The sequence below is a fragment of the Pseudophryne corroboree genome, chromosome 4 (genome assembly GCF_028390025.1).
Source record: "Pseudophryne corroboree isolate aPseCor3 chromosome 4, aPseCor3.hap2, whole genome shotgun sequence".
NCBI lineage: Eukaryota > Metazoa > Chordata > Amphibia > Anura > Myobatrachidae > Pseudophryne > Pseudophryne corroboree.
Window position 1 is genome coordinate 793,884,536 of NC_086447.1, and position 14,906 is coordinate 793,899,441.

General features: G+C 46.1%; 1 long non-coding RNA gene across 2 annotated transcripts in view; it reads right to left on the bottom strand.

Moving 5' to 3' along the window:
• The window catches only part of LOC134910386 (uncharacterized), a 176,590-nt gene that overhangs the window by 105,036 nt on the left and 56,648 nt on the right, over nt 1–14,906 (bottom strand). Inside the window, exon 2 of one of the 2 annotated variants that reach the window (XR_010176181.1) lies at nt 12,552–12,651. The exons of the other annotated variant lie outside the window; for it this stretch is intronic. This is a non-coding gene — a long non-coding RNA (uncharacterized LOC134910386). The remainder of the gene's footprint in view (nt 1–12,551; nt 12,652–14,906) is intronic. 2 annotated transcript variants of the gene reach the window in all.

Sequence of the window (14,906 nt, forward strand, 5' to 3'; positions counted from 1 at the left end):
TCTGTGCTTCTTATTAACCCTCATTAATTTTCACCTGTGTGCTGACCTGGGGTAGCCGACCTGTCCCGGCATGATGGGGTCCTGCACCCCGGACCCATACCTAGTATTAGGGACCCCCAGTGACGGAGAAGCCTTGTCGATCAGCCTGGGGGCTTAACCCTATATCTGCAGATATACGCAACTAAGATCTCCGTATTATCTGATTTATTATGTAGTATTATTACTCACTCAGTGTGCATTAGGGAACACAAATCGTTTTTTCTTACACAGAATTACCCCTCCCTTTTAGCACCTGACTGATATTACATCTGATTGAGCAGCTTTCCAATATTTGTGCATTGTATTTAGAGAGGCATGGATGGGTCAGCATTAGGAGGGATTGCTGACTCCAGAGTGCCATTGGAGAAGCCAGGGGTGTCTCCAGGTAAGCTGGCTCTCAGATGCTGTAGGAGCCATTATTATGTGGCCTTACACTGGGCATTTAGACCCAGACATATATGTAATTATTTAAGGGGTGGGTGTGGGGTGCGGTGGCCCCTGTGTCGGTATGGCTGGGCGGCTTCAGGTCGGCACACCCTAACACTTTATTAACACTCATGATTTTCCCTATCACTTTGTATATATTTTTGTATTTTAATCACACTTCACTTATATAGCACTTCTGTGCTTCTTATTAACCCTCATTCATTTTCACCTGTGTGCTGACCTGGGGTAGCCGACCTGTGCCGGCATGATGGGGTCCTGCACCCAGGACCCATACCTAGTATTAGGGACCCCCAGTGACGGAGAAGCCTTGTCGATCGGCCTGGGAGCTTAACCCTATATCTGCAGATATACGCAACTAAGATCTCCGTATTATCTGATTATTATGTAGTATTATTACTCACTCAGTGTGCATTAGGGAACACAAATCGTTTTTTCTTACACAGAATTACCCCTCCCTTTTAGCACCTGACTGATATTACATCTGATTGAGCAGCTTTCCAATATTTGTGCTCTCATTAAGGGAGCCTGCTGTGCTTCCCCCCAGCAAAGTGGTGCCCCTAGGCACATGCCTAGTGGGAAATCTACCACTGGCTAACCATGTTTTAGATGGGTGGTCTTCAGTTTGCCGGCCGTCGGGATTCCAGCGCACAGTATACCGGCGCCGGAATCCCGACACCCGGCATACCGACACCTTTTCTCCCTCTTGGGGGTCCACGTGGTAGCGCGCCACCGTGCCCGCAGCGAGCCTGCAAGGGGCTCATTTGCGCTCGCCCAGCTGTCGGTATGCCAGTGGTCGAGATTCCAGTGTCGGTATTCTGGCCGCCAGCATACCATACTACACCCTTTTTAGACTAAGCTGTCACTGAGGAATGCAGGTTAGAGTCAGATGTGGTTTCATTGGCTGATCTCATTGTTATGGTGGTAATGACACCATTATGCTGGGGACTGGCCTATGTATTGTGGCCATGAGTGAATAATGCTCTGCAATAGGATATGTGGTGTGTATGGGGCAGTACATTTTCTATTAACCATACATGTTATAGCTAGCACAAACAAGGCATGTTCTGACTAAGAGATTCCTTACAGTATATACTGTACATATCTTATGTACCGTGTTATCCAGCTCTTCACCATGTACGACTTATGCAGGTCAACAGTGCCGGTGCTAGAGTGTTTGGCGCCCCTCTGCAAATGATACATTTGCGCTCTCCCATACGTAAAAAAGGGACAGTGCGTTGAAGGCATGCACCGCTAAAAGGGATGTGGTCTCACAAGGAAGGGGAGTGGGCACATAACAGTCACCCCAATTCAAATGATGCCACATAATAGCATAAACTTATTCACAGTACACCACACATAGTGCCTCTACTTCATATTACACCACATAGTAGTGCCCATTATTCACGTTACATCACACAGTAGTGCTCCTTAGTCACGTTACGTCACACAGTAGTGCCCTTTATACATGTTACGCTAAACAGTAGTACCCTTATAACCAATGCCCACAGTAGTGCTCCCTATACACATTATGTCCACAGTAGTAGTGACCCTTACACATAATGCCCACAGTAATAGTGCCACACATACTGCCCACAGTAGCATGGACCCTTACACATAACACCCACAGTAGTAGTGACACACATAATGCCCACAGTAGCAGTGTCCCTAATACACATAATGCCCAAAGTAGTGCACCTTACAGATAACATCCACCATAGTAGTGCCACACATAATGCCCACAGTAATGGTGCCCCTTACAAAAATATCCACGTAGTAGTGCCACACATAATGCCTACAGTAGTAGTGTCCCTTACATATAACATCCACAGTAGTAGTGCCACACATAATGCCCACAGTATTAGTTCCCTTTCATATAACATCCCCAATAGTGCCCCTTACACATGTCCACAGTAGTAGTGCCACACATCATTCCCACAGCAGTAGTGTCACACATAATGCCCACAGTAATAGTGCCCCTTACATATAACGTCCACTGTAGTAGTGCCCCTTATACATATTTATACATATGTCCACAGTTGTAGTGCCACAGATAATGCCCACAGCTGTAGTGATACACATAATGACCACAGTTGAAGTGCCACACATAATGCCCATAGTAGTGCCCCTTAGACATATTTCCACAGTAGTAGTGTCACACATAATGCCCACAGTAGTAGTGGCACACATAATGCCCACAGTTGTAGTGCCACACATAATGCCCACAGTTGTAGTGTTACACATGACCACAGTTGAAGTGTCACACATAATGCCCATAGTAGTGCCCCTTACACATATTTCTACAGTAGTAGTGCCACACATAATGCCCACAGTTGTAGTGCCACACATAATGCCCATACACATTTCCACAGTTGTAGTGCCACACATAATGCCCATAGTAGTGCCCCTTACACAAATTTCCACAGTAGTAGTGTCACACATAATGCCCACAGCACTAGTGCCATACATAATGCCCACAGTTGTAGTGCCACACATAATGCCCATAGTAATGCCCCTTACACATATTTCCACAGTAGTAGTGCCATACATAATGCCCACAGTTGAAGTGCTACACATAATGCCCACAGTTGTAGTGCCACACATAATGCCCATTGTAGTGACCCTTACACATATTTCCACAGAAGTGCCACACATAATGCCCACAGCAGTAGTACCACACATAACGCATACAGTTGTAATGTCACACATAATGCCCATAGTAGTGCCTCAAACTACTGCTGCGCTGCCATCCTCCGCAGTCCTCTTCTACTGCCACACCCTCTCCTCCATCAAATCACTTGCAGGCTCACCTCACCTCCTGTATCTCCACTGGGCACTTGTGCTGCTTGGGGGTAATCCGTTACTTGGGAGGGGCTAGTAAAGGGACGGGAGAGTGAAGGGACAGGAGAGGGAAGAGATGCAGCCTGAGGGACCTGACCTAGGGAGCCACGTCACACGCTGCCGGCGCCGCTGTCTGTCATCCAATTTGACAGGAGTAGCGGAGCTGGTAGCAACAGCAGGGTAGCAGAACGGGGAGAGCGCCTCTTCATCTTGGTGCCTCTCTGCACTGCATACCCCTGCTGAGCGGGTAACGCCGACACTGCAGGTCATATATCTACGGCCCCAACTCCCGGCATAATGCATTTATTTCCATGTATGCAAAGTGGGAGTATAGACGCATGATTGTAGAGCCAAACTATAGTTCCTTCACCTATATCATGTTCTCTCTTAGGGGTGTAAAGTAGGTTCTTTTCACAGATGAATCGAAGTTTGAGGTGTTTGGGTCCAAGAGGCGCAAGTTTGTTAGTCAAGCATGTAGGAGGTTCCATTATGGTCTGTGGATTTTCGGAGGTTGTGTGGTTGGTGACTTCATAAAAACTGAAGGAATCATGGACTCCCATACTCTGCCACAACATTCTGGTGCGCCATGGCATCCCTTCTGACACTTCATCTGAGTTATTGGTCGTGGTTTTAAGCTACAGCAAGATAATGACCCAAAACATAACTCCAGTCTTTGAAAAAAGTATGTTCAATCAAAACAATGACAACAGGTGCTGAGTAACATGGTTTGGGCAGGTTGGTATCTATATACCGGCGCCCGTCATCCCGGCAGTCAGAATCCCGACCGCGGGATTCATTGACATTTCATTACTGTTTTGTTAATGTCAAATAAAGTATATTGTATTGTAAAATCAATAATTTGATTGGAATATTGAAATTAATGAGCTGTAGTGTAACTTAGTACTGAGATTTCTGAAATGGGTGAAACACTGTAAAACAGATGATTTCACTATATACAGTATATTGGTATATGTGTAAACACACAATAAATATTGTGACCAACACAATTGTTGCATTCAGATATCAATATTATTGTAGGCCTCAAAATGAATTATATTGATATCAGCCCTTAATGTTGAAGTGGGAAAACCAGATGTCTCCGCTAACTATGTAAAACTGTAGTTTAGTCAGTGTGTGGATCGCTGGGAGAAATACAGAAGAGCCCGTCCTTGCCACTCGGCCTGACTCACTGTGTATTAGCAGTTGACAGCTGTCCTGTCAGAGCGGGGCAGGGAGAAGGCTGGGGAGAAAGAAGACTGATTCTGCGGTTTGTGGAGAGCCCGATCACTGTTGCAAGGAGAAATCGAGAGGGTATCTGTAGGGGTTCAGTATGATATACCGATGGATGGGATGCCGGCTGCCAGTATTCCGACAGCGGCATCCCGTCCATCATAATCCAGACAGCCCCCTATTTAGCCCCCCTAACCCTCATCATTTTCCTACCCTAACCCTCCCTGGTCACTAACCCTAACGCTCCCATGTGTGGACCCTAAGCCTAACCCCCCTACTGCGTCTCTGTCGCGGGCCCCCTCCTCTTGGGCAGCTAGTAGACTCTGGCTTATAGCCAGAGCCTACTGCGCATGCACAGGTCTCCAGCAAAAATGGCGTCCGAGCCGTGTTCCCGGGGACACCTCCAGTGCGTAAATCCCTTGTAAATGGCGCAGTGGCCCTTTTCCAAGTGATTTGTGCCCGCACTGCAGAGCCGCTGCAGCAGAACTCCGGAGGGGTAAGTATACTCTATGGGTGCAGTATGTGGCCCCCCCCCCCCCCGGACCTAGGGTCCGTGTGCACTGCACCCATTATACAAGCGCCTATGGTAACAATCATAATAACCAGTTTACTATGGCAATACCCTTCTAGGTGTCTGGGTGTCACTAGCGTGGCTGTGTATCTGTACTATGGGCTTGATTCAAAAATGTCGCTGCGCTGCGTCTTTGTACGCGGTGGCTGTGCGAAAATATGCAAAAGCCGCAGAAGGCGTTTTATGTAAAAAGTAACACAACATGGACTGGAGACCACTAGATTTATTTTAACTGCCACTTCATATTTTATTAACACATAAACTATTTCCACTACATTGGGATCCTTACTGATATGCAAAATATTAAGAAAACAGTGGGGGTAATTCAGACCTGATCGCTAGGCTGCGTTTTTGTACAGCGGCGATCAGGTCCGAACTGTGCATGCGTATGCACCGCAATGCGCAGGTGCGTCATACGGTTACAAAACAGATCACAGCTCAGCGATGGGTTTGTGCGACAGATCCGTTCACACGGGCGTTTGCAAGGAGATTGACAGGAAGAAGGCGTTTGTGGGTGTTAACTGATCGTTTTCAGGGAGGGGATGGAAAAACGCAGGCGTGTCCAAGCGTTTGCAGGGAGGGATTATGACATCAATTGTGGTCACGGACAGGCTGAAGTGATAGCAGCGGCTGAGTAAGTCCTGGCTACTCAGAGACTGCACACAATCAGTTTTACTTTCACAGCTAAAATACACTCCTCTGTGGGCAGCGACTATGCGAACGCAGAACTGCAAAAAAAAACCTAGCGAGCAATCAGGTCTGAATTACCCTCAGTATTAGATAGAGAGTACAAGAAAGGTATATGTCTGCAAAAATAAAATATTATCCACCGCCACTAATTCTCTATATTCTCTTGCCTTTTATATGTGGACTTAATATGCAATATCATAAAATATCTTTAATACTTCTAATGCTGTATATATGAGATGTAAAAAATAAGTAATATAAACATATTCTCAATTATTTTTCATGTTTCCATATTCTCCTTTCATGAGGTCTTGTAACAAATTAAAATCACAAATTGGTTTTCTATTGTATGTACAATTGTCAATTTATAACTTAGGTTTAGAAAACACTAATGCTTTGATTTTACTCCTCTCACTTTTTTCGTATGATGGTGTTTTTCCACTGAGTATTTTTGTAGTACTGTAGCTTTGTTGTATTTTCAAGGAAAAAAATATAAAGGTGTTTAAACCCTATCCATTATTCACATATACCGTTCTTTATGTCAAAATCCAGACTGTTAAAATGATGTTTTGTGAAAGAGGGGTTTGAAGTGGTAGAAACATGTTACAGTAAAACTTTAGCAGTATAAAATACAAATACAAAGTGAGCTGTTTGTAAAAAGAAATAGGTATTATTTAGGTAAAATGGGAGTAGATATTGTGTTGTGATTATAAAATATTGTGTTTGATATTTCTCCTGAAATCAGCGACTCCTTTCCCTGACGTTTGTGCCATTCATCTGGCTGTTGAGCAGGATCTCCACATTGGAACATATTTTCTTATACGCTCAGCAGGATATTTTCAACTTGCATGTTTAGATTACGGCTCGTTTGTCACTTTCTCATGCTCTTTACAGCAAGAAAGGGATTTCCAGCTGTGTTAAAAACGGGTTTATATGCATATAAATGTCATTTTACTTACCCATTGTCATTAATGGAATAGCTCTTTACAACCAATTGTATTGTTCCTGAATGATACTCAGAACAAGGCTCTCTGTAAAGACCGAGGCTATTTTGTCTATGTCAACTGGTGTGACAGGTCTGGACATCTAAATAATAATTTTTGGTAATCGATTGTGTGATTAAAAGCCAAATGGTAACTGCTGTAATTACTTTTTTTCACATTTCTCCAGTCACTGTTAGAAATAAGCCGCAGGAACAGAGTTCACTTGACTGCAGATGTTGAGAAATAAAGAAGTCATTGTGAATCCATATTGGAGTTTAATTTGATTTCTGCATATGTGACATAATTTAGCCATACAGTATATAGCTATCATGGAAGCAACCAGAAGAGTTTAACCTACAGACAGGGCAAGTGCTCCCACTAGGTAACCCTAGGAGGCTAAAGATTAGGGGGCACCTAAATCACTGAAGGATTGACATACTGTATGTCATATAGGGCTGGATGTAATGACGCCGGGGTTTTGCCTTGCAAGTGATTGCCCCTTTGAAAAAATGTCCGAGTTCGGGCCGGCATCCGGCACGGCCGACAAACCCGGGCGTCATTACATCCGGCCCATAATGTTTTAATTGCCCACCGTGCATCCACATTGAGCACCCCACACTGAAATAGTGGGGTAGCCAGCAGTAGCCATCACCTACTAATCACTGAAGCTATCAGCTGTTACTCCTCCATGTCAGTAATGCACAGACAGTGTCTCACTGATATGGAGACATGATGTCACATCCAGCTGCCACCACATAGAGAGGGTGAGGACATAAAGGGGGCTTCCACTGGCCCTGTCTATAAATAGGGTAAGATGTAGATTAATGTTGCCCATACTCCTAACAATAGTGACAATTTAGCCCAGTTTTTCTGTGTGTGGACCCAAATCAAGCACAATATTGTTAAAGAATAACAGAAGGCTGAAAAAGCCTGAAGGAAATTACATCCTGAAGTTTGCTTGTGAAAGAGTTAGCTGAGTTGGGTGTTGGTTGTGCTGTGTGGAACTAATGGGATTTTGTTGGATTTATGTAAGGGTGTGTGTTCTGGCTTCAGGCCCTTTTTTTTATTTTCAACTCACCCATCCTTTTTTGTTATGTTTGTGGGCGGTAAAGAACAGCGATCAACAGCGACTTGGATGCAGAATATTAGAGCACCTTCTGTGTCATGGGTAGTTGTTGATATCACCTGCATGGGGGTTTAGGGCACCACACTTCAGGCGGTCCTATATGGAGTTAAAGTTGTAAGGGTGTGTGGCTTTGTTACTCAGTGGGAGCGATTATACTTATAAGCCACTTTCTGTTGACTGTGTAGTGAGTTGTGCTTGGGCCCGAGCCTTTTACTTGTGCTTTCTCTGACTCAGCTTTATGGGTGTCATTCCGATCTGATCGCACGCTAGCTATTTTTTGCATCGCTGCAATCAGGTCAAAACTCGGCAAAACTGCGCATGCGTATGCACCGCAATGCGCAGGCGCATTGTACGGGTACAAAGCGGATCGTTGCTGGGCGATGGATTTAACGAAGAATCCATTCGCACGGCCGATCGCAAGAAGATTGACAGGAAGAAGGCGGTTATGGGTGCCAACTGACCATTTTCAGGGAGTGGTTGGAAAAACGCAGGCGTGTACAAGCGATTGCAGGGCGGGTGTCTGATGTCAATTCCGGCATCAGACAGGCTGAAGTGATCGCATCAGCTGTGTAAGTTCAAACCTACTCAGAAACGGCACAAAACTTTTTTGTACCGTTTGGCTGCACAAGCGTTCGCACACTTGCAAAGCGAAAATACACTCCCCCATAGTTGGCGACTATCTGATCGCAGCGCTGCAAAAAATAGCTAGCGTGCGATCAGGTCGGAATGACCCCCTATGTGTTTAAATTAAAACTTCAACCCTTTTTTTATCATAAACATGCCTCTACTGTATGTCTTTATTTCATTTGCTTGATTTGTGTTTTGTATTATTTATTTCCATCCACTGGTACGGGTTTATAGTTTAATGTCAGCGCTTCACATAGCAACTCCTTTATACATCTAACTTACATTGTTAGGACAATTAATTTGGACTTGTTCCCCTATATTGCTGGGATGCTGGCAACTAAATAAAAACAAAGACTATAGTATAAGGGGTTGTTAAAATGTAACACGCTAAGAAAGTTTGAAACTGGTGCAGATGGTCACAAGCTGCAACACCAAGGCTGCACACAGTAGCAGAACTTGTGAGTGGTGGGCTCAGGTGCAAAACTATACTTTGGGCCCCCCTTTCCACCCCACCCCAAGGTCACAATATGCCACATGGCACTGAGTAACAATGAGAGATACAGGGTGATAGGGAGAGGCAGTGGGTGACAGGGAGAGGCAGAGGGTTAGGGGCAGAGAGAGAAGGTGACAAGCAGAGACTGACAGGGAGAGGCAGAAATTGATGGAGAGTTGGTGCAAGGGGAACTAATAGGTGACAGGATAAGGGTGACAGGGAAAGGATGAGAGGCTTTGAGGACAGAGAGGGTGACGGAGAAAGGGTGACAGGGAAAGGACATGGGTGAAGGGCAAAGAGCAAAGGTGACAAGCTGAGATTGACATGGAGAGGCAGAGTATGACGGAGAGTTGGTGAAAGGGAGAGCCAATGAGTGACAGGAAAAGGGTGATGGGGAGAGGGTGAGAGGAAGAGGCAGTGGGTGACAGAGAGTGACTGGGAGAAGGTGAAGAGGAGAGGCAGAGGGTGATGGAAGAGGGTATGAGAGGTCTCTGTAGGAGCAGGTAAAGGGGGTAGAAATTGGGTTGAAAGGGTTCACTGGGACATGAAAGTAAAGTATCAGGGATAGAAGAGGAATTAAGTCAGGGAAGGTGAGGGAGTTAGAGATGGAGGGAGAGAGGCTCAGAGAGAGGGACAAAAAGGGAGGGAGGGAGAGAGAGAGAGAGAGAGAGAGAGAGAGAGGGAGAAATAGATGGGGAAAGAGAGGGAGGTAGAGACTGGGGAGACAGAGGGGGAGAAAGAGAGGGCAAGAGGGGGAATGGGCAGAGGGAAAGGGAGAGAGGAGGAAGGAGAGACAGAGAGCTGGAATAGGGAGGGGGTGAGAGTGGGAAGAGGGGATGAGTTGAGAGGGCGGAGGGAGGGAGGGAGAGAGATGGAGGGGGAGAGAAAGAAGGTGCATAGGAGAGAGATGGAGGGGGAGAGAAAGAGGGAGAGAGGGATAATGGAGAGAGGATAGGAGAGAGAGGATGGGAGAGATAGAGATAAGGGGAATGAGAGGGGGAGAGAAAGAGAGAGAGCATGAGAGAGAGAGAGAGAGAGAGAGAGAGAGAGAGAGAGAGGGGGGAGAAGGATGTGGAGAAAGAGGGGAGATGGAGGGAAGAGGGAAGAAGAGAGGGAGGGAAACAGAGAAAGAGATGGAGAGTGGGGAGAGAGAGAGAGAAAAAAAGGGGAGGTATTGAGGGAAGGAGAGTGTAGGGAGGGGTTTAAAAGAGAGAATGAGATGGAAAGGAGGGAGAGAAGGAACTGGTAAGAGAGAGAGAGGGGGAAAAGGAGGGAAAGACAGAAGGAGACGGATTAGGAGGGGGGTGGGGGGGGGGGAGATGTCTGCTAAGCATATATCCAAGTGAGGGAAAGATTTATTATTCTTTATATCCAAGCATATGTGTTCAGTCGCAATAGCTGTATGTTTCGTAGCATCTCCAAGCCAGACTACTAAAGTCACAAGGTTGTGAGAAGTGGTAAAGTAAACTCTGTCCTCCACATTTTATGGGCCAGCATTGTTAGTTCCAGGTACAATGCAGACATTTTCCCTCCCTATACCAGGTCACCTGCTTACTTAAAGGACAGGAGTCACAGGGATGGAGAATGAGGAGGAAAGAGAAAAAGATAGAGAGAGGGATGGAGAGAGAGTGAGGGGGAAGGGGGTAGTAAGGGAGAGATAGGGAGAAAGGGTGATAGAAAGAGGGAGAGGGGGAAGATGGAAGGAGATACGGGAGAGGCAGGGAGAGGGAGGAAGGGGGGAGACAGGGAGACAGAAAGAGGAAGAGAGAGGGGGGAGAGAGGTAAGAGAGCGGAGAGAGAGAGAGAGAGGGGGGACTGGGAGAGAAATAGAGAGGGGGCAGGCGGGGACGGAGAGATAGGTAGAAGGGGGAAGGTAGGGGAGAGAGAGAGGGAGACAGAAGGAGAGAGAGAGCAGGAAGAGGGAGGGAGAGAGGGGGAAGAGAGTGGAGAGGATGGAGGAAGGGAGAGAAATCAAGGAGGAAAGGAGAGAGGGGGAGGGAAACAGAGAAGGAGACGGAGAGTGGGGAGAGATAGAGAAAGAGGGGAGATATTGAGGAAAGGAGAGAGAGGGAAGGGGTTGAAAAGAGAGAATGAGACGGAGAGAAGAGGAGGGAAGGAACTGGTAAGAGAGTGAGAGAGAGAGAGGGGGGAGTTGGAGGGAAGGAGAGAGAGGAGAAGAGGGGGAAAGGGAGGGAAAGACAGAAGGAGATGGATTTGGGGGGGTGGGAGGGATGTCTGCTAAGCATATATCAAAGTGAGGGAACCCACAATGATAGATGTATTATTCTTTATATCAGAGCACACTTCTTCAATCACAATAGCTGACATGTTTCGTATCATCTCCAAGCCACGCCACTAAAGTCACAAGGTTGTAAGAAGTGGTGAAGGAATCCCTGTCCTCCACACTTTATTGGCCAGCAGTGTTAGTTCCAAGTACATTGAGGACATTTTCCTCCCGATGCCAGGTCACATAACTACTTAAAGGCCAGGAGACAGAGGGATGGAGAAAGAGAGGGGTGAAGAGGAAGAAAGAGGGGGGGGGGAGAAAGAGAGAGAGTAAGAGAAAAATAAAAGTGGGAGGGAGAGAGATAGAAAGAGAGCCCTGGTGTAAATAAAGGACTGACTTTATATAAAATCAACGACATGCACTTATCTACAGCAGGTAACCTTGGCCAACACAGCAGGGGCAAATTCTGGGACCAATGGGCGAGTGATGCCTAACTGCAGCATGATTTACTGAATGGAAGCATAGTTTTCATGCCGAGGCCGGTCACTAGATTGTGATGTGGGTCCCTGGCTACAGCAGCATCAGAGAGGAGGACAGTAAAAAGAGGAGAGGAGATGGGAGGAAAAGAGAGGGTCTCACTCCTCTCCTCCAGATGGAAAGCCTCTTCCTATGTAGCCACTGCCCTGTCCACTGGCCGCAGCGTACTACTGTAATTAGTCAGTGTGACTCATTAGTACGGCTATGCTGTGGGCACCTTCATTACCGTTGGCCCCAGTGCAATGCACCGGCTGCACCTCTGGTAGTTCTGTCTCTGTCCACATTGAGATTCAAATGTATTTGAGCTGAATGCTAGAAGAGATTACGTTACAATGGGATGCAGTCAGCATCCCGGCAGTCAGGATCCTGATGTTCAGAGTCCTGGCAGATCCCGAAGGTAAGTACTGGCCTTGGGGTTGGGGTTAGACTGCGGGGGTGAGGAACATTAGGGTTAAGCTGCGAGAAGGGGCGGTTATGGTTAGGCTGTGGGAGGGGTGGGTAAGGGTTAGGGGTAGGATTAGGGGTAAAGTAAAAATACTGCAATACGGAAAATACTGCAATACGTCAGGATTCTGACCGTTGGGATCCCACCGTCAGTATTCTGACTGTCGGGTACCCTACTGCTGGGATTTTGTTCCCAACCCGCTATCCTCATTGTATTTTGGAAATAAATTAATTAATAAATATTATTATTATTATTATTATTATTATTATTATTATTATTATATTAAGAAACTTGTGCTTACCTGGTATTATTAGGTTCAGTTATGTGGTAGTGGACAAGGCTGCACTTCTGTTTGTCCATATAGCTCCTGACTGGCAGCCTCCAGCACTGGTACTATTACACTGACCAGAAGAGCACAAACAGAAACAATGGAGAGATGAATAAGACGAGGGGAGTGAAGGTGTGGTGCAACTGGGCAGAGAGTTGTGAGAGCAGATTGGAGAAAAATCAGGGTAAACAGATGGAGGGGGGGAGGGGCAATTGGAGACACACAAAATGTGGGGGGACAGAGAGACAAGTACACATACAGAGAGACGGGTGCACATACTTTTAGAGACAGACAGACTAATACAAAGATGATAGGGGAGCAGAGACACAGACAGAGGAAGGGACAGATATGGAAGGGGGGGTGGGGGGTAAGGGGGGTGCAGGGGAGAAGAGAGGACCCCACTTACACAATTAGGTTTACCTGGGACACTCTATGCAGTGCAGCCTGTGTACATGGCTGCCTCTCTATAAGGATATGCAGTGCATAGCCAGGCCATACAGAGCCGGCCCTAGGCATAGGCAAACTAGGCAATTGCCTAGGGCATCTGGTATGCCTAGGGGCACAAGCAGCTTCTGCTGTTTAAAATGATATGCGGCATGCCTATATTCTGTGTGTAGCATTTCGTATGCAGATACAGCCACAGTCGCACACAGTATATAGGCATGCCGCATATCATTTTAATCAGCAAAAGCTGCTTGTGCATCCTAGCCACATAGCAATGCAAATAAGATGCATTTTCATAAAAAATAGGCACCCGACATTAGCAGAGCTGCCAGTTGACTCACGCCAGGAATTATATGTGTTATTATGTGTATAAGGGCATGAATAATGTCTAACATATGTGTAAGGGGCACTATGTGTGTCATTATGGCCCTCATTCCGAGTTGATCGGTCGCAAGGCGAATTTAGCAGAGTTACACACGCTAAGCCGCCGCCTACTGGGAGTGTATCTTAGCATCTTAAAATTGCGACCGATGTATTCGCAATATTGCGATCACAAACTACTTAGCAGTTTTAGAGTAGCTTCAGACTTACTCTGCCTGTGCGATCAGTTCAGTGCTTTTCGTTCCTGGTTTGACGTCACAAACACACCCAGCGTTCGCCCAACCACTCCCCCGTTTCTCCGGCCACTCCTGCGTTTTTTCGGGAAACGGTAGCGTTTTCAGCCACACGCCCATAAAACGCCGTGTTTCCGCCCAGTAACACCCATTTCCTGTCAATCACATTACGATCGCCGGAGCGATGAAAAAGCCCTGAGTAAAAATACTTTCTTCATAGCAAAGATACTTGGCGCAGTCGCAGTGCGAATATTGCGCATGCGCACTAAGCGGAATTTCACTGCGATGCGATGAAAAATACCGAGCGAACGACTCGGAATGAGGGCCTATGTGTATAAGGGCACAAATAATGTGCGGTATATGTGTAAGGGACATTATGTGTGTCATTATGTGTATAAGGGCACAAATAATGTGCGGCATATGTGTAAGGGACATTATGTGTGTCATTATGTGTATAAGGGCATTAACAATGTGCGGCATATGTGTAAGGGAAATTATGTGTATAAGGGCATTAATAAGGGTTGGCATAACGTGTAAGGCGCATTATGTTTATAAGGACATTAATAATGTGTGTAATATGTGTAAGGGGCATTACTGTGTGGTATTATGTGTATAAATGCATTACCAATGTGTGGCATTATGTGTATAAGGTGCTCTCCTGTGTGGCGTAATGTATAGAAAGGGCACTACTGTGTGGTCTAATGTGAATAAAGAGCAATATGGTGTGGTGTAATGTGAATAAGGAACAATATGGTGTGGTGTATTGAGAATAAAGAGCAATATTGTGTGTTGTAATGTGAATAAGGAGCAATTCGGTATGATGTTATGTGAATCAGGGGCACTACTGTGAGGAGAAATGTATATAAGGTAAAGTGGTACTACTGTGTGATGTAATGTGGATAAGGGACACTATCGCATGATAAATTGTGAATAAAGTTGCACTACTGTGAGGCATAATTTGAATTGGGGGTACTATTGTGTGGGCATGCCGCTTGCCAGCAAAAACACATACCTTTTTGGGCTGTGCGCCGAATGTGCACACTGTTATTTAAATTAGGAAAACAAAAAAATGACTGCTATGGGCGGGGGGTGATTGTGCTGGGAAAGGGTTGCAGGGTCAGAGGCGGAACTAGCGGTGGTGCTAGGGGGCACCAGCCAAAATCTTGCCTAGGGCATCATATTGGTTAGGGCCGGCTCTGAGGCCATAACATTTCTTTTGGGACTGGACCACCAACCTGTGGTACCTTTAAAAGCACCCAGGGTTACGCAA